Source organism: Cryptomeria japonica, chromosome 8 (genome assembly GCF_030272615.1).
Source record: "Cryptomeria japonica chromosome 8, Sugi_1.0, whole genome shotgun sequence".
Lineage (NCBI taxonomy): Eukaryota > Viridiplantae > Streptophyta > Pinopsida > Cupressales > Cupressaceae > Cryptomeria > Cryptomeria japonica.
Window position 1 is genome coordinate 730,740,417 of NC_081412.1, and position 26,878 is coordinate 730,767,294.

Consider the following 26,878-nt stretch of genomic DNA (forward strand, 5'->3'; position numbering starts at 1 on the left):
TATTTAATAAGCCATGAACCTAATGTTTCATCTTTTTTGTAGTCCAATTTCAGAGTTTCTCTCTCTATCCTCTGACTCTATTTCTAAAGGATTGGGTGATCTAATTTTCTAAGAGTTTCACTAAGTTTAATCTACCAACTTTCATGAAATATATCATTAATGTATCTATACTTGCATGATCGTAATAAATTGATTGATATTGTGATTCTAACTATTTCATAAATATAAATCTAGATCATTCTTAATCTCTTAAATCCTTTCAACAAAACATACTAGATTTGAGCCTACCTCAAGAAATGCGATCCATGGCTATTACGATCCTTGATAACTTCAAACTATCTGCAATACGTCTGGGTTCCAATACTTTCCACCTCGGCGCTCTTCTATCTCATGAGATCTCTATTCCAAGTCCTCACCCTTTCTATATTTTGAGAATTTCTATGATAATAATAAAGTAATTAACACTCATTCAAGAGCGTAACCCCTAAGTTCGACACAAAATCAGAGATGAACATCGTTGATCTTTTACGTCTTGATCATAAACACATCAAAAACTCCACCATTCCATTCTCCCTAATCTCTTGTCACTCTTCTATGTTCTTTCTCTCCTCTATCTTTCTCTCTTTTTCTTTATTTCTCTCTGCTCCAACTTGCTATTTGCTATCTTCCTCTATACCTTTTTCTACCTTCTCTTCTTCATTCCATTCTCTAATCCTTTGTTTCCTCTCACCTCCCCCTTCTCTTCCAACTCAATGGTCTATATATAGTGTTGTCATCTACCCTCTTTCCTAATTTTGGGCTATCTCTCTTAGTGGTGGATTGATTCTAAATGACACCACTCAAGGTTTTATTGCAACATAATAGTCCTAAATGGTTTTGAATTCTTATGTGCTCACCATGCAAAGTTATAAATTAACTTCTTATGTGACACGACACCTCTAAAGTGGTTAAGTCCATATTTATAGATTATCCATGAGGCTTTTAACTCTAAGACTAAGTCTATTTTACTAAAAAATAACTTCCTAAAAACATGCAAAGTTAACTAAATTCAAATGTGCACGTATTGTTTTCTAAGACCAAAAGTTATGAATGCCTACCACATACATGGGTTGGTTGACGTGCTCCATGAGAAACCAAAGTTGCAACATGATTTGTTAGCATATTTAATGGAGGAGGAGTGGTAGTCGATGGTGTTTACGCTTTCATAAATTCAAATAAATTATCTTTAAACCTACCTACTACCATGAAGGATCTGCAATGTGGTTTATCGTTTAAATGTTCTGTATACTCCCTATGCCTGCATGCACACATGTTTAGGTAGATTGCTTGCTTGGTGGAGGGTCTACAATGTTGAATACATCTACAAAGACTTAAGTGTTTGTTATATGAGAGATTATTACCTTTACTGCTAAGTTTACTGCCATGATTATCCACATCGATAGCTATCTACACTCTTAGTCTGCGCATAGATGCTAGCCTACATGCCTAGTCAACCACCCTCATCGACTCCTAGCTAACATGTGACACAGTCACTAATTTATGTCTAACTCAAACCCGCCACCTTTCTTATTATATATAAATATATAATAAACGATTATATTATAAGTTGCAATGTAAATAATAAACTTAAATGTATAGATAATAATATATAATACTAATTTATATACATTGTAGAATACGTATATATATATATATTTTTTTTTAATCTCAATTGAATACGTAGGTATAAACAAATTTCCGAAGGTAAACAAATTTCACGATAATTGTATATACATATATTATATATATACGATTGAATTCAAAGTTATCTAACTAATATTATATAAAATTTGTATTATTGTAAACGATACGATCCTTAATAAAGATGCATTTCTTTTTGTATGAAAGACAATAACCATTCGATATATAGTGCGTTAGGTCGTAAAATCCAAATTATTCAACTTATAAATAATCATATTAAGAATAATCAACATAAATAGACATGAATCATAATTACCTACACGTATATATATGTATATGATCGAGTCGGAATATACATATAAAATACGTATAACTATAGTATAATTTTAAAAACCAAACATTGAATATAGTTTCGATAATTCACCTACTTCTACATGAAGGACGTTAAATCATAGAGTCACTATTTAATTCACATTATTAACATTTTTTCACCCTTCATAGACAAATAAAACATAACATGCAATAATTAAAATCCTTAAACACACAAACTGATCAAACCTCAAGCAATTACTCATAAAAGGTCAAACAACAAAATATGAAGGCTGAACAAATAGACAAAATGACCAACTGACGACACTCACATGAGTGTAACTGAATAAAATAGGGTCAACTACTATCTCCTCCACTTCCATCAAAAAATATAAGGCACACTCAGACCTATGAAGCCAGGTGGAGACGATACCCCGTACCTACCCGGTACTTGTACCTGCAATATCCTACATCACCAAACCACACATGCATATATACAATATAGGAAACATGACATACACACTGATGAAGGAAAATCACAACATTCCTTGTCTCACCGAAATGAGTGAAGGAAAATTGTCCCCTTGCATCCAATACACTCGCAGACACACAACATATAATTCCACATTGCATAGATAAAGTAAAGTGTCAGTACATAGCAATAATCCATAAAATGCCATAAACCACAAGTACTGAAATACTACAAATAAGTTATGCATCTCATATCTAGATAAAGCATGAAATAATGTCATATAAGTTTGAATAACAAATCATAGGAATGTATCCATTGAAAACAACCAAAATAAAATATGAGTTCAATGAGTTCAAACGAGTAGGGGTACTACATACCAGATACCGGTGACTGTGCATAAGTCACTTGTTTGTCGGTGAACATTGCTGATCCTCCAAAGTGCCAGAGTTGATAAGTGTTAGTAGCTGTTAACATCAATGACAAAACCATACCAAAATACCAACAATCTCCCCCTTTGGCATTGATGGCAACACAATATGGAAAAACCATCAAAGTGCCAAAACAAAAATGCCAAATACCAACATCTCCCAAAAGAGATCATGACTAGAAATCAAAATTCAGATGCAGAGAGTAATCAATCATCTCAAAGTATCAATCTCTCTTTTAATGAATAATCTCTCCCCAAAAGATAATATTTTTTTCCATAGATATCTCTCTCCCTTTGACATCAAATGCCAAAGACAATACAAAACTAGATGTAAATACAAAATACCAATGAATCCAGTATGCCAACTACCCCCTCTGAGAAGTAGATCTCCTCATCAAAGCTAGAGTAAAAGATTTCTCTATTAATTTTGCCGATTGATGACAAACATCAACTTTCTAACTCTCTACTAGTGGGGGTATGATCCCAAGCTGATCTCTAAGATATTCAAAGGTCTCTTTAGGCAGAGGTTTAGTGAAAATATCTGCAATCTACTCTTTAGTATTCACATAAACCAGTTTTACTTCTTTTGCTTCAATGTTCTCTTTCAAAAAATTCAGTTTGATAGAAATATGTTTGGTTTTAGAAGTAATATCGGATTCTTAGATATATCAATTGTTGCAGTGTTGTTATAGTAGATAGTTATGGGTTCCTTGCATTTTACCTTTATGTCCTTCAACATTTGCTTAAGCCATAATACCTGTGTACATTTAGTTGTTGCTGCAACATATTCAGATCTTGCTATAGATAAAGATGTGCAACTTTGTTTCTTACTCAACCAAGAAATTAATCTGCTTCCAAGAAAAATGCTCCATCGGTGGTGCTTTTCCTATCATCCACATCTCTTGCCCAATTTGCATCTATGTATGCACATAATTCAAAGTTTTCATCTCTAGGATACCATAAACCAAGATTTCTAGTGCCTTGTAAGTACCGGAAAATCCTTTTTACTACTGATTCATGATGTTCTCTTGGATTACTCTGAAATCTTGAAACAATACATACTGCATTCATAATATCAGGTCTTGTTTGTGTTAAATACAGTAGGCCTCCTATCATAGATTTGTACCTAGTCGGATTAACAGGTGTAAATTCATCTTAGTGATAATTTGTCATTTGTAGTCATAGGTGTGCTTACCAGTTTAGAGTTCTCCATCCCAAATTTCTTTAGTAACTCCTTCAGGTACTTGGATTGACTCAAGAATATACCTTTATCAGTCTATGAAATCTGCAACCCTATAAATAATTTTATCTCTCCAATCATAGACATTTCAAATTCTTGTTGCATTTCAATAGAAAACTCTTTCCATAATCCATCTTCTCCTCCAAAGATTATATCATCAACAAAAACTTCTATAACCAAGATGTCATCATTAGTCACTTTTTAGTATAAGTTGTTGTCAGCATTACCCTTAGAAAATCCAATCTTCAAAAGATACTTATCCAATCTAGCATACCAAGCTCTTGGAGATTGCTTCAACCCATACAAATCTTTTCTTAACCTGCAAACCATATCTTTATTATCTCTCAAAGAAAATCCATTAGGTTGCTCAATATAAACTTGTTCTTCAAGATCTCCATTCAAAAATGCACATTTAATATCCATTTGATATACTTTTTAGCTCTTGTGTGCTGCAAAAGCTAAGAATAATTTGATTGCCTCAATTCTAGATATCGGTGCAAAGGTTTCATTATAATCAATTCCTTCTTTCTGAGAATATCCCTTACACACTAATCTTGCTTTATTTCTGATTACCTTACCATCTTCATTGAGTTTGTTTCTGAATACCCATTTTGTTCCAATCACATTTTTGTCTTTAGGCCGAGGAACTAATGTCCATGTGTTATTTTTCTCAATTTGTTGTAGTTCCTCTTCCATAGCTTTAATCCAGTGTTTATCTTCACATGGCTCATTAATTGACAATGGTTCAATTTGAGAAATAAGACATACCTCTTCATTTCCCAATCTTCCTCTTGTCATAACTCCTTGATATTTGTTCCCAATTATCTGATTTTCAGAGTGATTCAGTCTTACATACCAAGGTGTCTTTGTTTGTTGTTGTTCCTTAATCACAGTGGAATTTTTAGATGATACCGGTGTAATTGGATCTTCATTCTATACCAGTTGATTCACTGTAGGTTCATTTGCCAGTATTTCTGTTGCTGGTTTAGAGTCTATATACCTTGAAGTTCCTCTAAATTGTTCATCAATCTTCAGAATTGTACTCTCAACATTTTTCTGCAATCTCTTGTTAAAACATCTATATGCCTTTCTCTTAGATGAATAACCAAGAAATATTCCTTCATCACTTCTAGGATCAAATTTGCCAATATACTCATCTCTTCTAATATAGCATTTACTTCCAAATATTCTGAAATATTTAAGAGGAGTAATACCAAATCATAGTTCATGAGGGGTCTTACCAGTTTCTCCTTTGATGTGAAATTTGTTGAATGTGTAAACTATTGTGCTTACTGCCTCTCTCCAATATACATGTGGTAGATTTGCTTCAGATAACATACTTCTAACTGCATCCAAGATAGTTATGTTTTTCCTTTCTACAACCTCATTCTGTTGTGGTTCTGATAATTGTCTTCTAATTCCATTCACTTCACGGAATGTATTAAATTCCTTAGATGTGAATTCTCCTCCTTGATATGATCTCAGACATTTGATTTTCTTACTAGTTTCATTCTCTACCATTGCTTTGAATAGTTTGAACTTTCCAAGTGCTTCTGATTTTTCTCTGAGAAAAGTAACCTAACACATTCTAGAATAGTCATCAATGATTAGCATGAAATATCTATCACCTTGTAAGCTTTTATTTCTAGTTGGGCCACATAAATCAGTGTGAATTAAGTCAAGAGCATTATTGGATTATTCTGGAATACTTTTAAAAGATGCTCTAACTTGTTTTCCAAATTAACATTCCTTACATACCGGATTGTGAGGTTTGACAATCTTAGGTAAATCTCTAACTGTCTTAGTAGTACTAATTTTTACCATGCAATCAAAATCTACATGACAGAGTCTCTTATGCCATAGCCAACTTTCATCAATATGTGCAATCAAGCATGTCTTTTCACTGTTATTCAAATTAAAAATATTACCTCTAGTTTTATTACCGGTTGCAATTTCCAAACCAGTTCTATTCATAATTTTGCATTTACCATTCTTGAATTGTAACTGAAATCCTTTCTCAACTAATTGACCAACACTCAAAAGATTATGCTTTAAACCTTCTACATAGTAAACATTATCAGTATTATGCATACCATCAAGAGATATTGTACCTTTTCTCTTGATTAAACAAGCTTTGTCATCTCCAAATCTTACCAGACCTCCATTATATTCCTGAAAGTTCAAGAATTTACCTTTATCACCAGTCATGTGATGTGAGCATCCTAAATCAATGATCCATTCATCCTTAACTTCAACTTTAGCTGCTAGGGCCTACTCTACCGGTTGAACAGTAAGTGTCGGTTGATCTTCCATTATAGCAACAAAAACCCATTCATTGTCTGTCAGATCTTCATCAGAATCATCAGTGACTCCTTCATCAGCAAGATAACAAGATTTATCTTTATTCTTCTTAAATCTATATCTCTGATATTCAGGGTTAGGCTTGTATGTTCTTCTAGCTTCTCTTAGTCTAGCATGTCTATCAGGCATCTAGAAGCCATATGACCAATCTTATTATAGTTAAAACATTTAAAGGGTGCTTTACCTTCATACTTGCTTCCAACTAGACATTTAGGCATTTTCCTTGCAAATAGCGCTTCAAGTTCTCCATTTTATCTCCTTTCCTCAAGTTCTCTTGCATAAAAGGCTTTCCAATCAAACTTGTCAAATGATGGTGTATATGATATTGATGCCTTATAAGATAAATTTGTCTTTATAGTAGCAACAGGACCAAATTCCTTAATTTCAAAAGCTGAAAGTTTTCTAATCAATGCATCCCTAGTTACTAATGTATTAGGCATTGTTCTCAACTCATTTATAGCAGTAACTTTCATTTTATATGCCAGTGGCAATCCTCTTAAAACTTTTGAAACAATTTTATCTTCACTTAAGGTTCCTCCACAACATTTAATACCCAAAAAAATTTCATTTACTCTTTCCATAAAAGCAGAAATCCTTTCATCTTCTTCCATTTTCAGATTTTCATACCTGACCCGGAAGCTTTCAAGTTTTGCAATTTTGAATGTGGAATCTCCTTCATTCAATGTTTATAAATGATCCCAAATAGCTTTAGCAGTAGACTTATCTGATAATCTCATGATTTCCTGATCTGTTAATGCGCTCAAAAGTGCTTCTCTTGCTTTGCAATCATTTTCCTCATCTTTAGCCAAGTTAGGTGGATTAGGCTGACTAGTTGTAGGAGTTGTATAGCCATTCTTTGTAACATCCCATATGTCCTTTCCAATGTAATTGAGATGTGTCTCCATTCTGATCTTCCATATTCCATAGTTGGTTCCATCAAGTTTAGGACTGTCCTTCCTGAAATAGTTAGTAGACATTGGATCTCCTCAAGCTGTTAAACTTCTGCAAAAAGAGGACTTAGCTCTAATACTAATTGTTAGGTTCTGGAGACAACTGAGAGGGGGGGGTGAATTAGTTGTCAAGTAAATTCAAACCAAAAACAATTTAACCAACCTTAATGCTTAATACCGGTAAACAAAACTTTATGCTGGTAGACAGTTTATTAGTTAATAGTACTGATGAAGATTAATGCATGAAACAAAAAGACAATAACATCCACAACACATAACTCCAATATTTGTACGTGGAAACCCTATAAGGGGAAAAACCATAGTGGGAAACCTTACCCACAATCAGATAATACTACTGCAGATAGTATGTGTATACAAATGGGGTCTACACATGAAAAAAGGCCAAGTGCCTAGAGCTCACTTCTCAAACACAAATAGGAGTCACACTGACTACAATTGGATGGTTAAACCCAATAAGAATGTACTGCTCAAAATAGAATCTTTCTATGCTGGATTCACTACCAATGTAGTTCTAATTGTCTTTACAAATACCTTGCTTCACCTTTAAATGATGTCTGCATGTATAGCTCTTCTTATTCTCGCATATACCTTCTTACAATTCCTTATCCTTATCGCATATCGACCTTACAAATAAGATCTTACATATATACCATAAACTAAGACCAATTTAGTAGGTCAGCTCTAAAAGATATTACAATAAAATAATTACAAGTAAATCAATAGCCGATGCAATATCCGATTCAACATGTCGGCTTAATGCATTTATAATAACAACAAAATCATCTCCAAAGTGTGTCGTGCTGATCTGGGATAGATAAGCCTGTTGATGCATAACCTAGACCTATTTGTCGGTAATAGTAAATATGCAAATACGAATATGCCACTGAACAAATCTCTAAGACAAAGTATCCAAATGATGTCTTCGACATAACCAGGTGTTTTCCATATCATTCCGAGTGTCGGTGAATATTATATCCTGTCAGTGTACCAGATACCAGTGACTGTGCATAAGTCACTTGTTTGCCGGTGAACATTACTGATCCTCCAAAGTGCTAGAGTTGATAAGTGTTAGTAGGTGTTGACATTAATGACAAAACCATACTGAAATACCAACAATATCATTGGATGGTAAGAACAATACTGACAATGTTTATTATGTTGAAGGTTCGAGGCGTAATCTTTTGAGTGTAGGACAATTGGTAGATAAGGGATTTCAATTACAGTTCAAGGATGGGAAATGAAAAATCATTAACAAATGTAGCTTGGAGATTGCAATCGATACACAGACAAAAGGTAATATATTTCACTTGAACTTTGGTGAGAAGAATGTTGGTATTATGGATGACTTCATCATGTGTTGCATTGGTTTTGTCATTGATATCAACACTTATCTTCCTAGAGGTCTACATTGTTGACTTGACAGTATGGTTATATTGGTTTATTATTGAAACGATATATTGTGTTCACTGACATGGATATTGGCTTATGCACAATCACTGGTATATGCGTCACTGGCAGGTTATATTTGTACACCGACAAGGATGATGACTTGTTATCATCTGGAGATGATTTGGTTATATCAAAGACATGGATTGGATGTTTGGATTTGGTGTTTTTCTTATTGGTCTAATCGGGATGACAAATTTTCCTTTACTGGCAAATAGGTCTAGGTTATGGACCGACACATGATATCTATTTCAAATCAGCATGACACATTTTGGAAATGGTTTATTGATTGGATATTGTATTAAAGCCGACATATTGTATCACATCAAGACTTGTTTGTAATTGATTTAATTGTAATACCTTTATTGAGCCAACCTTAACATTTGGTCTTAGGTTTTGTATAAATAAATGTAAGATCTTATTGAAGATCGATCATGATGAGTGTGTGCAACTATTGAAGAGCGGAAATAAGCAGATCTTTGTACAAATCACACAGACATTATCTGAAGGTTAAAGGAAGGTTATGAAGGTGTTTGACACTCATGTTCACAGATTAAACCGATACTGAATCCAACATTGCAGATGCTATTTTGAGTAGTATATTGTTATTGGATTTAACCATCCAATTGTGTAGTCAGTGTGACTCCTATTTTGTGATTGAGCATTGAGCTCTATGTAGTTGGACTTTCTACATGTGCAGACCCCATTTGTATACACTTACTATCTGTAGTAGTATCATCTGATTGTGGGTAAGTTTTACCACCATGGTTTTTCCACTTACATGGTTTCCACATCAAAATCTTGGTGTTATGTGTTGTGGATGTTGTTTCTCTTTCTGTTTCATGCATTAAATTATATCGATACTGCTATAACTGTTAATCTGTCTTACCAACATTTAAGTTTGGTTTACTGACACTAAGGTTTAAGTTGGATTAATTGGTTTTGGATTATAATTTATTGACAAATGGTTCACAACTGATTCACCCCCCCCCACCCTCTCAGTTTTCCTTCCTAGTTCCTAACAAAGACATGTTTGATTACATAGATTGATGAGAGTTGGCTATGGCATAAAAGGCTGTGTCATGTGAATTTTGATTGCATTGTGAAGATCAGTTCAACTAAGGTTGTTAGGGATATGCCTAAGATTATGAAACCCAATAATCCAATATGTAACAAATGTCAAATGGGTAAACATGTGAGAACCTCTTTTAGGAGTATACAAGATAAATCAAATGATGTTCTTGATCTGATTCATACTGATTTATGTGGCCCTGCTAGAGTTAAAAGTTTTCATGGTGATAGTTATTTCATGCTAATCATTGATGATTATTCTAGAATGATGTGGGTTACTTTTTTGAGAGAAAAATCTGAAGCATTTGAAAAGTTTAAAATCTTTAAGGCTAAAGTGTAAACTGAGATAGGATTGAAGATTAAATATTTGAGATCAGATCGTGGTGGAGAATCCACATCCGGTGAGTTTAATAACTTTTGTGATAAGCATGGTATAAGAAGACAATTTTTTTCTCGCCGGACACCTCAACAAAATGGAGTTGTGGAAAGGAAGAACAAAACTATCTTGGATGCTTCTAGAATAATGACGATGGAAGCTAGTCTGCCTCATATCTACTCGAGAGAAGCAATTAGTACATCAGTTTATACATTCAACAGAGTACATATGAAAGGAGAAATGAGTAACACACCTTATGAATTGTGGTTTGGCAATACACCTACAGTTAAGTATTTCAAAAAGTTTGGTAGTAAATGTTATATCAGGAGAGATGATATTATTGGGAAATTTGATCCTAGATGTGATGAAGGCATATTTATTGGTTATTCTAATGAAAGAAAATCATATAGATGTTATAACAAAAGATTGTAGAGAATTGTGGAGAGTGCTAATGTCAAAGTAGATGAGATGAACATAAGATAAATCAAAATTCATGAGAAGGAAATGACAGTGGAAATGATTATATCTAAACCAATAGCACCTTTACTGGAATAAAGAGTTGAACCAATTACTCCGGCAACATCAAAGAATTCTATAGTAACTAAAGAACAAGGAAGAGGAATAGAGAGTTAGAAGACTCCTAGGTATGTGAGATTGAATTATTCAGAAGATCAAATCATTAGGGATAAGAGAAATAGAGTGATGACAAGAAGAAGACTAACAACTAATTAGGTATGTCTAATTTCACAAGTTGAACCGATATCAGTAATTGAGGCATGTAAATATGAACATTGGTTAAAAGCTATGGAAGAAGAATTAGATAAGATTGAGAAAAATAACACACGGACCTTGGTTCCCTGACCTAAAAACAAAAATGTTATTAGAACTAAATGGGCTTTTAGGAATAAATTAAATGAGGATGGTCAAGTTATAAGGAATAAGGCTAGATTGGTTTGTAAAGGATATTCTCAGAAGGAAGGAATTAATTATGGAGAGACTTTTACACCTGTAGCTAGGATTGAAGCTATGAGATTATTTCTTGCCTATGCTACTTATAAAAAATACAAGGTTTATCAGATGGATATAAAATATGCATTTCTGAATGGGGATCTTGATGAGGAAGTTTATATTGAGCAATTTGATGGTTTTTCACTATCAGATGATATAGATATGGTTTACAGGTTAAGGAAAGATTTTTTATGGATTGAAACAAGCACCTAGAGCTTGGTATGCAAGGTTGGATAAATATCTTTTGAAGCTTGGTTTTACTAAGGGCAGTGCTAACAGTAATTTATATTTTAAAATCACTGATGATGATATACTGATTTTTGAAGTATTTGTTGATGACATTCTTTTTGGAGGTGAAGATAAGTTATGGATATAATTTTCTTAGAATATTGAGGAAGAATTTGAGATGTCTATCATTGGTGAGATGAAATTTTTCTTAGCTTTGCAGTTTACTCAGTTTGACAAAGGTATTTTTATCTGTCAAACTAAATATGCTAAGGAATTATTGAAGAAATTTGGTATGAGAGATTCTAAACTGGTAAGTACTCCTATGGTTACAAGTGAGAAATTGATAAGAAAAGATGTTTTTGCACCAATAAATCCTTTAAGATACAAATCTATGATTGGAGGTCTACTTTATTTGACTCAGACTAGGCCAGACATTATGAATGATGTTTGTATTGTTTCAAGATTTTAGAGTGATCCTAGAGAAAATAATGAGATGGTGGTGAAAATGATTTTTAGATACTTGCAAGGTACATCCGAATATGGTTTGTGGTACCCTAAGGATGATAACTTTACTTTATGTGCATATACAGATGCTGAATGGGCTGGAGATGTTGATGACCAGAAAAGTACGTCCAGTGGATCTTTTTTTCTTGGAAAGAAGTTGGTTTCATGGATTAGAAAGAAAAAGTCATGTATTTCTTTATCTACTATTGAAGTTGAGTATGTTGTTGTTGCTACTAACTATACACAAGTTTTATGGATGAAGAAAATGTTGAAGGATATAAAGGTGGAACACCATGTTGGGACTCATTAAATTTGAGTCAAAGCTTATAGGCCCATTTCAAAATTTTGCTTTGCATGTCAGAAAAGTACCTAAATGAGTCAGTTTGAAGGGCCTAGTTTGAGAGAGGGCAAAATGGAGCCGGTTGATTTTCAGAGGCTAAGGCTCGGGATTCATGTCCCATACCTTTAATTTGGCCTATGCAGTGATGTGCAACTTTCAGAATTCAATTTGGATAAGTTTACTAGGTACCCATTTCGAGGGGTGAGCTAAAAGTGCATTTTAGGCACAAATGCAGATTTTATTGAGTAGCCTACCTTGAGCAATTATATCTTTTTCCCTATTGATCATCATGAATAAATTAAAAGTGGATTGGATTCTATGCATAAATTTGAGTTAGCCTGCAAAATTTCAAGTCCTAACAAATCCATTTGCTCAGTTTTTGAAGCCAAATTTGTTTGCAGTTTGTGTGGTTTGACTAGTCCCTGTTTCGATAGCTAGTCGGAGCCCTGTTTTGCATGAGTGTAAAAGTTTCCTTAGTAAGTGTCATGTTAGAATGTTTGTTCTGGGCTAATTTTGGTATGAATGATGAGCTACATTTCAAATTTCAAGCGTCTGTCAATCCGTTTGATCAGTTTTCAAAAGGGTTCTTTTGGCATCTTTTTCAATCTTCCATACTTTCAGTGCTATATCAGTTAATGTAGCCATTTTTGAGAGCGCGCCATTTGCATCCTATCAGTCTTATGATCGAACTGATATTTCCAAGTTTTATTATGTACTTAAAGGTACCTATGTGTCAAATTTGAGGGTCTACGGAGGTCATTTGATATTTTTGAGAAAGGCATCATGTGTTGCCAGAACATTGACTTCATCAGGTCTGCAGTGTTGACAAAGCCAGTTGGCCATTTTCACAGATTAATATCTCTTTTCTCAAGACTCATTTTGGGAAACCATTTGGTAGATTTCATTCTTGCATATCAGAGTACACACCTGTCAGATGGTGAGATCCAAAAAGGTGTTTTGATAGGTTTGAAAATTGCGTCTTTGCGATTAAATGCAAAAATGTGGCATAATTGCTTGAAAGTTACAAAATTCAATTTTATGATCCGAAAATTATGCCGATTGTTTCCAGAGGTATGGGTAAGGTTCCTGAATCTTTTCAGAGGTTAGTTGCATGAAAACAAAATTTTTTTTTAGTCGGACCCACTTTGGGGTCCGACCTGGCTCATGCTTGTGCACTTTTTTTGGTGGCGAATTGTACAGTTTTCATGGTATGCAATCTCCCTTTTGACAAATGATGATGCTAGAGAAAGTTGCAGATTAGATTTTTGTTATTCTAATCATTGTGAAGAGAAGAAAATTATGGTATGCCTTTGACGAGAAAATTGGGAATTTTATGTATGCCTAATTACCAGAATTTGCATAATTGAGGTAACCTCTTCTTTTTATTTCACGCCATCATGTAGAGTGACACAGAGGACACAAAGTGGAGTCTCTGGAATACCATTCATACTTATTGAACCAGCTAATGTTATGATTCCAAAATGGTTGGACTTCGGCATGGTCTCTCATCCTCCTATCCTCTCTTTGTTGTGCGTGATATGGAGGTATATGCCTAAGCTCCACGCTGTCTGCCCACGTGGTGTTAGAAGGGGATTATGTCAACAGATTTATAACCCCTTTAGCATCTTTCCACTCTCACATGCTCTCCCTCTATCAGCAAACATTTCAAACAAATGCATTGAAACTACCAGTTCAACCTCTCTGCGTGGATGGCAAGCAAAATGAAATTAGAAGGAGGCATGAGAAGTAATGTGCAACATGTAGCAATGGAGATTGGGCAACGTGGTGTTGGAGAATTTGCAGAAGATTTCAGTAATCCCCACGTGACTAGTGAAAGGGGGAATTTCAAATAGTAAATGCATCATGGCAAGTGTAAAATGCCAATGTCCTCCCTGCGTAGTGTTTGAGGGAGCCTGCAGTCAAGAGCCAAAGTCTCAGGTGGTGATGAAGAATGTTGCTAAGCTCACGTGGCATGTAGAACAAGAATAGTAAAAACATTCAAAACAAATCCAACGCAGTAGTCCAATAACCCCTCTATGTGGATGGTGGAGGAAACGAACAGCTAGAAAACTTCCAAAGAAATGCAAATTTGGTAGGTGTAGTTTCAAAAGCCATGAGTTGCTAACATCCTCCAAACGTCGTGAGTTGCAGAGGTAAAAGGGCGTTAAGGTTTCTGGAGTGTGGTGTGGGAAGGGCCAAGCAAAGTTTTCAAGCAAATGCAACCCTGGCTATTTTCTTTCCCCACGTGAAGCTACAGTAGTTAAAGAATTTCTCAAACAAATGCAATGATCAGCAAATCCATTATTCCCTCTCACGTGGCAGGGTAAAGGATTAAAAACTTTTGCATCAAATGTTTCAAGCAAAAGAAAATGATAAAAACATCATTAAGTTGCAGAGATTGCTTCAAAATGTATTCCTAGGTATAATGCATTATCCCACATTCACTATGGAGGGTAACTTTTTGGTATACATAAGCAATCCTCTACACTAGTAATATGTCAAAGCCATCAAGGCTTTTGACGGACGGTGTCGTTGGGCGCCCAAGGTGGGCCCACGAATGGGCACAGATCTTGAGGTGATAGAGGAGGTGATTGAGTAGCGACTAGGTGGACCCCACACAGGAACGCTTCCTGAGGCAAACAGGCGAATTTTGCAGAGAACGGTCAGCTTAACCAGTGAGCAAGTCCAAGATGATCCGACGACGCAAGTTAATTCGTAAGCCAAAGATGCTCACCAGTTAGACCCTGTGAAACAATGAAAAGAGGTAAAGATCATGCAGGTTTAAGCCGATTGGACAACTCGCGTGATTTCACGAAGGAATGTTGCTCACTGGTTAAGGTCCGCGAAATGGCGAAAGGCATCTTCGAAAATGAGCATGGTTAAAGGTCGAGCAAGTCCCAAGAAGATCGACGGTGCATGCGGTTTCGTGAGGTGAAGATGCATGAAAGATACTGTCTGTGAAATGGCAAAAGCCAGGTGGCGATGACATGGCAGGTCCAGTTGGTCGTCTAGCAGGCGGGCCTCGGTGAGTTGGCAATGATGTGGCGTAGAGGTGGTGCTGAGGTGGCCAACAAGCAAGCGGACACGTGGCGGAGTGACGAGGTGCCATCCCAGGTGGCACCCAGTGGACCCCATCGACCAATCAGGTCCCACCACGTGGAAAAGTGTTAGAGCACTATCAAAGCAAAAATCAAAATTAAAATCAGTTTATCATATAGTGAAGACTATATTGAAAAATCAAAAATTTAAATGATGGTGCACATTGGAAGGATTAATTCGCCCAGGGCTCTATTTTTGGCCAAAATATGAAGTATTATATGTTTCCGGAAAGCTCTCAGTGTGAAGAATCCAATTATGTAGTCAATTTTGACAAAGATCAAATATTTTGGGAGCAGTTTCAATGGGAATGAAATTCAGTTAGAGAGGAGACACTTGGCAATTTCAATTGCAGATCTGATCTTTCCCTCCTCTTCTTATTTTCAATTCTTCTCATTTTGTAAGGGTTCCAAAAATTTGGAGAATGGCTCCAGTTTTCATGGCTTCCAATTTTTGAGTATTCTTGAAGATTGTACAGGGCAGGGCTTTTCTTTCAACAATGGAGTTCAATTCTTTGCTATAGGTGTTCTTAGTTGTAGGTTCTTATGTATGTAAGGCATGCACAAATTCGTGCAGAATTTGTCTCTGAAATGTAATCTCATTTTATTCAAATCTGATTCTCAAGGAGGATCATGTTGGTCATGAGCAGTTGTGTCTGTGAGTGTAATGTTGGTTTGTAGGTTATCTTCAAGGAAGATTTTAAACTCTGTGAACAAACATTAATAAAATAGGGATTATGTTTCTGGATCTGATATTTTCTGTGGATGAGCTGAGTAATGCATTTATGCAAGGCATTAAATGCAAGAATACTTAAGAATTAAGATGAATCTGTAGTATAAGTTTTCACCTATAGTTTGATTTGTGATTATGTTTCCCTTGGATAAGGTATTGATCTTGCAATTAAGGGGGTTCTCAAACCAATTTAAAATCCAATCAGAATATCTTTAGTGTATGTTATGTTTTGAAATGTTTCATCTATCTCATGCTCAAGCATAGTTGAGTTTTATGTGTAGATCTAGCCCATTTATAATAAACTACTTGTTTTAGAGCCCTGGTGAGATCTATCTATTTATGTTGATGATATCATAGGTGTGTAATAGGTTTAATTCTAAGCATCAAAGGTATACCCACCTAGGTTTTGCAGAGCTTGAAGAGTAGAAGGATTCATATCCTTGTCATGTTGTCCAAGCCCTGAGGTTCTTCATAGATTGAATTGGCTACATCATAGATCAATTGCAGGTGTTCTTGGGTTATCACTTTTGGTGAACAACACACTGGTAGTTATTTATTGTGATAACTTTGCTGCTATTGATGTATCAAAGAATCTGGTATTTCATTCTAAAACAAAGTACATATCTATCAAGTATAACTTTTTGAAGGAGAAGGTGGAAGCAAATGAAGTTAGACTGGTTTATGTGAATACTAAAGAGAAGATTGCAAATATATTCACTAAACCTTTGTCCAAGGAATCATTTGAGTACCTAAGAGACAAATTGGGAGTTTCTGTCCCTTCGGTAGAGACTTGATTGATGTGGTCTGACATCATTTTGACATGCATTATCAGAGACTATTCATTCTGGTATTGATGTGGGATGCTACTACTCAGAGGGATTATTTAGCCTTGTGATTAAGAAACTTATGTTTTTTCTTTGATGTTTCTATCAGATTTCTGACATTGATGTCAAAGGGGGAGAGATATTGATGTGAAAAAGACAAAGAAAGAAAAAGAAAAAAATTATTGGGGGAGACATATGAAAAAGAAAGTGAAAAAGAAAGAAAAAGAAGGAGGGAGTGATATTCGGAGCTATATGTGGGAGTTTGCTAGTTGTCTTCCACAAGGGGAGACTAGTTTGGCATTTCTTGGTACTTAGATGTTTTTCACAACTAGTGTTTCCATCAATGCCAAAGGGGGATAATGTTGGCCATTTGATGGAATTGATTATCTATTGCATTTATGTTTTTTCATTGATGCCACCACTAGCTGTTTGGATGCTTTACCGACACCCTTTTGGTCCCAGTAGGTTGAGTGATTATTTGGTTAACTTGGATCCAGCATGATCCAGTAGGCTCCGGTATAGTCCGATGATGGAATTAGATTGTTCATACCACTTATACTCATATTTGGTCAGTTGGTTTTGGTATGGAGATCGGATGCTATCCTTCTTTCTTAGAAGATTGGTTTCTGGTTCTGGCAAGGATTTCACTAGCAGAGCTTTTGATGGAGATCTTTGATGAATTGCATAAGTGGTGTTGGTGTAGCTTCTAATAGAGTTTCAGGATGTTGTTTGTGATCATGTTTGAGACTTGGTGGTTGGAGATCATTTTTGAATCGTATGGACCTATACTTGGTCCCAGTTAATCTAGGTTATGGACCAGCTTTAATGTAACGTGTGGATAGGACATATTGATGTATTTTCAGGATGTCTTATGTGTTGGTATTATTTGTTTAGTCTAAGGCTGACACAGTTTGTAATTATGTAATCGGTTTATTATATGGTGGCCAACCTGATTGTTTATGGTCGAGGGTTTATATAAATAGATGTAACATCTCATTGTAGATTATCATGGTTAATGCAAGAGGTCATGGTCAAGGAATATAATGTGCGAATAATGTAATATCATTCAGGAAGAGGAGTTGGTCGATCATTGGAGATCGAATTGGGTTTATGTAAGAGGATTTAGTCCATCGGTATTGACCTTAACCAGAACTATACTTAGGCACAGGAGATGTTATCTTTTGTAGCTCAACATTTCTTCGGATTGTAGTCTATATTTATATGTAGTCGGTGAGGTTTTTTTTGTGATGAGCAGTGCGCTCTAGGTTGTTGGCCTTCCTGCAAGTGCAAGCCCCTTCATTGTAATTCACATACTTACTGCAGAAGTATTAGCTGACTGTGGGTAGGCTTCCCACCATGGTTTTTCCCTTTACCATGTTTTCCACGTACAAATCTTGGTGTTATGTGGATGGCTTTAATTATGTGATTATTTTTTATGCTTAATTAGTTTATCTGCTATTTCAGTATTAATGTTTTGGGTTCCGGTATTAAATTTTAAATTGATAATGGTTCCTATAATCTGTGACAATTGATTCACCCCCCACTCCTTTCAGTTGTCTTCCAGTTATCAGAATTGTCTAACATATTGAACCAAGATAACTAGAGGTATGCTCATAGATGTCGGTAGAAAGAGATGGGGAGACATAATCGATGGAATATGGGGGGATAAGTATTTATACAAAAGCTTTAAATTAAAGGGATGAGATTATGGAAAATGGATGTTGGATAATGGATGGGGTGTTGGAAGACATGTGGATAAATGAATGGGGATGTTGGGAAGATCAACATTGGCATTCACCTTGAAGGGTGGTGGAGTTGTGAGGGAGAGGATTTTAAATTAGATGGATAATTAAACATCAATTTTGGGACATGAGGACCCAAAAGAGATGGAGATGATGGACTTAAGATAGTAGATTTTGAGATGTAAGGGCCTCAAATGGATTTTGAAGATGCGGAATTGGAGGAATTATGAGTGTATGGAGATTTTTGATTAACAAGTTTGGATGCCAATTTGCATTTTAATTCGAGGTGTATTTTTTCTATGAGTAGCTTGTTGGAATTAAGGAACACTGAGAGTGGGGGGGGGGGGGGGTGTGAATCAATGTTCTAAAATCTTTAATATTATTAATTGATTCTTCAACCACCTAATGCAAATAAATAAAAGAAAGATGCAAACACATAAAGAAAATATCCACAAAACCATAACACCAAATTTATATGTGGAAAACATATTTAAGAGAAAAATCACGGTGGGATTGTGACCCACAATATTAATATACTCTGTTAGAAGTATATAAATATTACATAAGGGGAATGCACATGCATTAAGGCACACTGCCTTGAGCTCACTACTCAAATTACAATAAGGGCTACAACCCTGAAAGGATCACTTCCTTACACAATGATTACAAAAGATTATTGGAATGTTTGAACTGATAAATAGCATCTGCAAATGCCAAAATATAGTTTTGATTAAGCACAACATTCATAATCTTACACTGCTTTGCTCAACTACCTTGTTCTGATGTTTTTCTATATTTTGGAGAACAAATCCTTAACTTCCACATTTAAAACTATGCATAATTGCTCATAAATACTTTCCAGACAATCACCAATATCCAAAATGATCATATCATCTGGTCTTTTATATCCACAACATCAAATTATGTCTTCTTCACGTCAACTAAAAAACGCATAACATGCAAATAAAACATGTATACCAAGTCAACTTAGTCCAAACTCAAATACATATGCGGACCAAAAATAATTGTCCACATGCTTCCCACATGTTGGCTAATCATCCTCAAACACAATTACAACCACAAAAAATGATCCACACAAGACTGTTGATGACCATTGTTCTACCCAAAAACCTATATACAAGACCTTCCAACTCACTCAAGAATTATCAGCAAAGGCCACAAACCTGTAATATAGTAGATAACATATCCATGATCCTTCCTAGAGATCCACAACACAAAATATTTAAAACAAATGAAATGCGAACCAAGATACTGCATAGTACAAAATGCCCTATTCTATCTCATCGAACCTAACCAAAGCTCAATCACACTTTCACTATGAACAAATCATGAACTGTAGATTGTATTTATGACATTAGTTTCCATCAATAAAAACATCTGATCATCTATGCAGTGTCTTTTGCCAACAATCTCCCCCTTTGGTATTGATGGCAACACTTAGTGAAAATGAATAAGTGCCAGATCAAAACCAAAACACTATTCACTACAATACTTCCAAAATCTAACAATTGGACTCCAAAAGACTCCCCCTAATCTTATTACAACATTTTTCACTCTACTACACTCCCCCTTTGACATCAATGGCAAAGATGGGGTTCCAGATGTCAAAATTTAAGCCAAAATTCTCTATACAAATATACATACTCCTTACAAACACATGAATATATCTACATAAGTATTCTTAAATGCATCCAAGTGGCTATCCCAACCCTTCTTGAGGTATTCTAAAATATTTATAAGGCCACTGAATAGGTATGCTTGTATTTCTCCTATTTTGAGATCTATCAGTTCACTACTGGCATGAGCATCCCGAGCATCCTTAAGATCACTGAGTAATGTGTCTAACTTGGGAGTGATGTGAGTCCTAAGTTCTCCAACTCTTCCAACAATATTCTCCTGATCATGACTCAAGATTTTGATTTTGTCAACTAAAGATATTACTTGATCTTCATGACTACTCAAAGATGCTGACAATGGTTGAACTGACTGAGATATGTGGGTTACTCATCCCCATGCTCCTTAGAATTTTTTTGTATATCCTCAGTGAATTTTGACAAAGATAGGCAATTTGTAGATGTTTCCTCCTTTAGATTATGCATCGTACATACCTTTGACACAAATATCTAATGTGGCTTTGCCATCAATAATCATCCTCTTCAATTTTCGAAGCCTTTTTGCATTAAACTCTTTCTAAACCTTCACCTCAGTAGATTTCTCAAATGATTCAAAGTGGGTGTCCACCAAATTGATCAAACTTTTAAATTGTTTGGATGGGGTGTCTAAAGCTCTCTTCTAAAATGTGGGCTTGAGTTTTTCTAGAACACTAGATGCTAGGGTAAGCATCTCACTATATTTAGTGTGACAATTTAGGAGATCTTCACTGGTCTTAGCTTGATCAAAAGATTCTAATTGGAGCTTCTAGATGGGGGATAGAGAGGCAAGGTTGATTGGACCTTGAATAGATTATGGACCATCAATAACTTGCTTGTCCTTCACTGCCCCTCTAATGTCTCTTTCCTTAGTTCTAACTTCAACCTTAACCTCCACCTCCATCTCAACATCATCATCCTTCTCATTTGTCTCAATAGGTTCAACAATGTGAACTGGAGGATTTTGAGCATACTCAATCTCATTTGCTTGTCCTACTTCCCCTTCACCTTTATCTGCAGCATCCTCATCTCTGACATCTTCTAGAACATTAACCTCTACCTTCTCAAATGTTTATTCTTTCAAAGTATCATCATTTGTCTACTCACTTTGAGATGACACGCTTTGTGTTTCCAAACCTGATTTAAGATCATCATTTTGACCTTTTAATGGATTAACTTCATATTGGTTTTGAAGTAATCCTTTCCTCAAAATTTTCTTATTGCCTTTTACAACTTCATCTGTTTTCCCTAACATTATCTTATTTACTCTAGTTTTGCTCTGGAACTCATTTTTTGCTAACTGAAGGATTCTTGCAATTTCCTCCTTAGATATTACAGAGCATAAATTAACTAGCACATATTCTCCTACTCTCTCTTCTTCTTCTTTTGTAGTTACTCTCCTCATATCCAATACATCATATAGACTCTTTGGTATTTCAAACATTAATTCTATTAAAGCTTTGCTATATACATTCAAATATTCAACAATAGCTTATTCTAGAGTCCTTTTACCATTCTTATCAAAATTGTCATACCACTCTAATAATGGTTTCAAATTACCTTCTTAACAATTTAATATACAATTTGATCTAAGGACATAGGAGGTTTAACTTCGAATCTTACTTGTTTAATCACATCATCTATTCTGGATCATTTTGGTTTCTTACTTCCACTGAATGGCTTCTCCTTGGCGACTTTGGTAGTCTTAGCATTTTTGGTTTTTACCTCCTTGGCTGCTTCATTAGATTCTATCTCTTCATCATCTACAGTGACAAATCTTACTTCCTTCTTTCTTTTCTCACCACTACTAGATGTCTTGGCTGAATATTTTGCAGGCTTCTATGGATCAAAGGAGGGAACACCGCTTCTTGTTTTCTCAGGCTTAGGTGCAACAACTTCCGGTTTGGCTTTCTTTACCTTAACAGTCCACTCTTCAAATAGGATGTTCCTTTTTCTTGCCTCCTGGACTACCTCCTTAAAAATCCCTATGCTCTCCGCATAAGATTGTACTTCCTTCCCAACCTTGTAAATCTTTGGCCTCTTGAATTGTTGATGCAATTTTAGTCTCTTTTTAGTGTAGGTTCCGAACCTCTCTCCACAACATGGATGACTTAAGAAACTACCCCTCAGGAAAAAGTGTAAAATCCTTGTGAATCAGACATTATTTTTTGGGGGGAAATTTCATAATGATGGCGATTTTTTTTTCAAATTTGGAAAAAAATTAATTTGTATTGGTGATTTTTTTTAGGGTACGAAAATTTCATAAAATCCTAGCAAATAATTCATTATTGTGTGGGGAAAGTATATAATGTAGGAGGCAAATGTTTTTCGTTTAAAGGAAAAAATATATAAGTGTATGGGAGAAAAGTTATACTCTGAAGGAAAAATTATTTAAGTGTATTGGTGATTTTTATCTACCATTTGAAAATTATTTAATTTTATTGGCTAATATTTTGTTATTTATGGAAAAATAAATATTTAATTGGTGATTTCATAAATTCATTGCCATTTTTATTTATTAATAACCATTTTTCATTATCTAATTAATGCAACATCATGTCGATTCCAGACTCTACACAATGTACCAATAAGCATGAACCTGTTGACACGTCCCACGTACCTAAAATCTATCAATGATTTAAAACCATTCGATGATCATAGATCAATGGCTGAAGTTTTATTTCGACCCAAATTTCTGAAGAGAACGTAGTTCTTCAGAAAGTCCCCAGAATGGAATAGGAGACAATAGACATGTATCAAATCATAATTATCCTAATCAAGTATCAACATTTATTAATGTCTTATCATTGACATTCACTAACTATGATCCACTCAACATGCATGACTTCCAATCTGGTAATTGATAGTGGTTTATAGTTGTTTCCAATTTCATACACTCATGCATTTATGAGAGATATTTATTGAGAGATATGAAAGATTTATTAAAATTTAAAGGACAAAGGAATTAATATGGTTGGTGAAGGAATTTCTAGTATCAAGAGCTATTTATAGATTATCTCCACTTCTTTCTTCTTCAATTCGCCTTTGGTAGATAAATTATCAGAGCTGACTATAGTTGAACTTTTGCCTCTAGTTTATGTCTTTACATTGTTTAATTTTCTATTCAGATTTCTAAACATGAGCATTCCTATCCGAGAAGCACATTTGAGGAGGACCAAAGGGCCTTTTTGGGCTACATCAAAGACCCAACCCTACAATCAATTTGTAAGGAGGTTGGGATGTTCACTAATGAGGTTGTGAGGATGGTGTTAAGCTGAGAGTTTTTGAGAAATGATAATAGATATCATGTTAAAACGGGCATTACATCTCAGTTCTTGGCGTCTCTTCTAGACCTCAAAGGAGAGTGTTCAAAGAATAATTTCTTGGGGACAACATTACTGTTGTCATCTTTGCAGAAGTAGGGGTAGGGATCCCTTGGGCAAGTGATTTACTAGAGCTTCTTCTTCTTGACCAAAATGTGGCTAGGCAACCTTTTCTTTTGAACTTGAATGCTGAGTAGTTGACACAACTTAGGAAATAGGTGTGGATTGGTAGGGATTTACTCCAGAAATGGTTTCGCTTCAATGGATTTCAAGACTACAGATGGCTCGAATAATTTTTAGAGATTATCTCCATTGAAGAATTCTACCTAGATAGAGGGCACGATCCTTAGGGTTACCCATGAAGGGTTTCAATTTTTTTTGTCTTGGTTTTGGATACAACTGGTCCACCGTCCATTGTCGGTTCCCTAGCCCCTAATAGTTTTGTTTTTTTGACTATTTCCTTGTAACCTCCATCATTTTGGCTTTAAAGTTTTGGAGTGACATGGACTCTAATAGTTGAAAGTTTTAAATTTGCACAACATATTAATGAAATTTTTATAAATTCCAGTTCGTTTCAGTCTGCCTTTTATTTCTATTTCATTGTATAATTAGTTCCTGCCATGGCAGGATACTTAGCATAATCATTTGTTGGCATTCAACACTCTTATGAGAAATGGTTGATGTTGTCATTTATGGCAACCAACCAGTAATAGGTTTCTACTCATGCATCGACATCACAGACATCATAGACTGACAGGCACTGACACCGATAGGCACATTCCTCGGCATCCAATTTACACTGAAATGAAGTGTACCAACACTCAGGTCGACATGAGACAAGTTTTTCTTATATGAATTGTATTGTAAATATTTAGTTTTTTGTAAGCTGCCTTGGTATATTGTAAAAGACTCATATATGTATGAGATCTTATAGATCATTTTGATGTAGAAGGTATGACACATGAATGGTATAATTTGTTGGTATATGTAAGACAATGAAAGGTTTTGGTTGAGGTATCTGATTGAGCTTAAACTGGTACTAAACCAGGTATTACATATGCTATTTTGAGAAGTAAATTGTATTGGATTTAATTATCCATTTTGTAGTCAGTGAGACTCTTCTTTGAGTAGTGCACTCCAGGCGATTGGCCTTCCTGCATGTGCAGGCTCTTATTGTAAGAAATATTTATTCATATTGGCCAGTGAGTAAATATTGTGGGTCATAAATCCGACCGAGGTTTTTCCCACATTGGGTTTTCCTCGCTAAAATATTCTATGTTATGGTGTGTATTTATGTTGTCTCTGTTAACTGCATTATTTCCTGTTTACCGATACATCTTTTGGGTTCCAAAGTTATAAATAAGTTTAAATATTCTATTAACCGGTAAGACACTGATTCAACTCCCCCCCCCTCTCAGTGTCTTTGGGACTATCATTGAATCTAACAATTGGTATCAGAGCTTGGTCCTCTATTTACAAAAGCCTAATAGCTTGAGGAATATTCTATAATCAGTACTAATGGAGAGTTTGCGAAAATAGTTGGAAGGAGCTCTTGAAGATTTTGATGCAAAAAAAATAAATAATATCAAACTTGAAGATGTTTTGAGGACTACCCAGGAATTCATGAAAGGACTACAAGAAAACCTAGTTATAGCATAGAACAAGAGAAAGGAACTTCATGAATAAATGCAGAAACATGATGATGAAAAGTAAACTCTTAGAGATATGGAAGATAAGTTGAGACAAGAAAACACTAATATGAGGAATGAAATGGAAAATTTAACCATGAGGCTATGTAAGGATATTGAAGATAGGAAGAAGAATGAAGAAGACTTGATTAGAAGACTTAATGATGGAGGTAATGAAAATCTAAGACTTAGTCATGAAAATGATATACTAAAGACATATATGATTCACATGCAACATGATAAAGATGAACTTGTGAGACAAGTTGGGACTTTGGAAAATGAGTTGCTCACTGAAAATGAATATAAAGACAAATTAAGGAAAAGTTCAGAAAGACTTGATGACATGCTGAAAAGACAAAACCCCGATGGAGATACAATTGGACTTGGATTTGAACATGGAGAAAGTTTCGGGACTGCAAACAATCAAGATTACAGTAAACTAGTAAGGCAACCTAATGCTTATAAATTTAATGAAAAATGTTTTAATTGCAACAAGTATGGTCATAGAGAAAATCACAGTAGATTTAGAAATAATCAAAATACAAACCTACCCACTGGTCAATGTTTCAAATGCAATATAGTTGGTCATAACTCATAAAATTGCAAAATGAATGTGAAATGCTATGTTTGTGGAAGGTTTGGACATTTATCTAATCAATGCAGAACACAAACTGGTCAAGGGTATGGAAAGGATATTCAGAAGAATAATGTAACTTGTTATGCATGTAATAAGATTGGGCATATTGATTTTTTTTTTAGAAGCAAAACTATACCTTTAAACAATAAAGGATCTAATGAGAAGGGAAAAGAAAAGGTAAGCGAAATTAAGTAAGAATTTTGAAAACAATGGATTAAGAAGAGAGATCAGAGAACTGATGAATCTATCTCTACACCAATAGAACAAAGTCCCCTCCACCGGTAGGAGGTTCTTCATCTAACTAAGGAATAATCCTTAGGGGGTATGGCAGAAAGTTGAATATCATGCATTCTACCCTTGGTTGATGGGAAGAAGATACATTTCTTCTTTACCGACAGATGAGTTAAGATTTCACTTAACCAGAAAAAATTTATTATGGTAGTTGGAGAACATTTTTGGCTATAAAGCACTAAATAACCCTCATTTTCATTCACCAAGCATTAAAATATTCGGAGAGCGCAAAATTGAGCTAAGGAATCCTAAGTAAAGTAGCGAAGTGTTTTTCAGGCATTCAAGGATTTAAAGCAAGAGGTATTTATCTTTCAAAATGGCATCTTCATCTTTTGTACCTGAATTTATTGCAAACCCTACTATGGTAGAAAACATTAAGTGCTCTAGGCCCATGTTTAAGATCATCCTTGAATTTGCTAGGCAAGATGATTCTATTAGATCT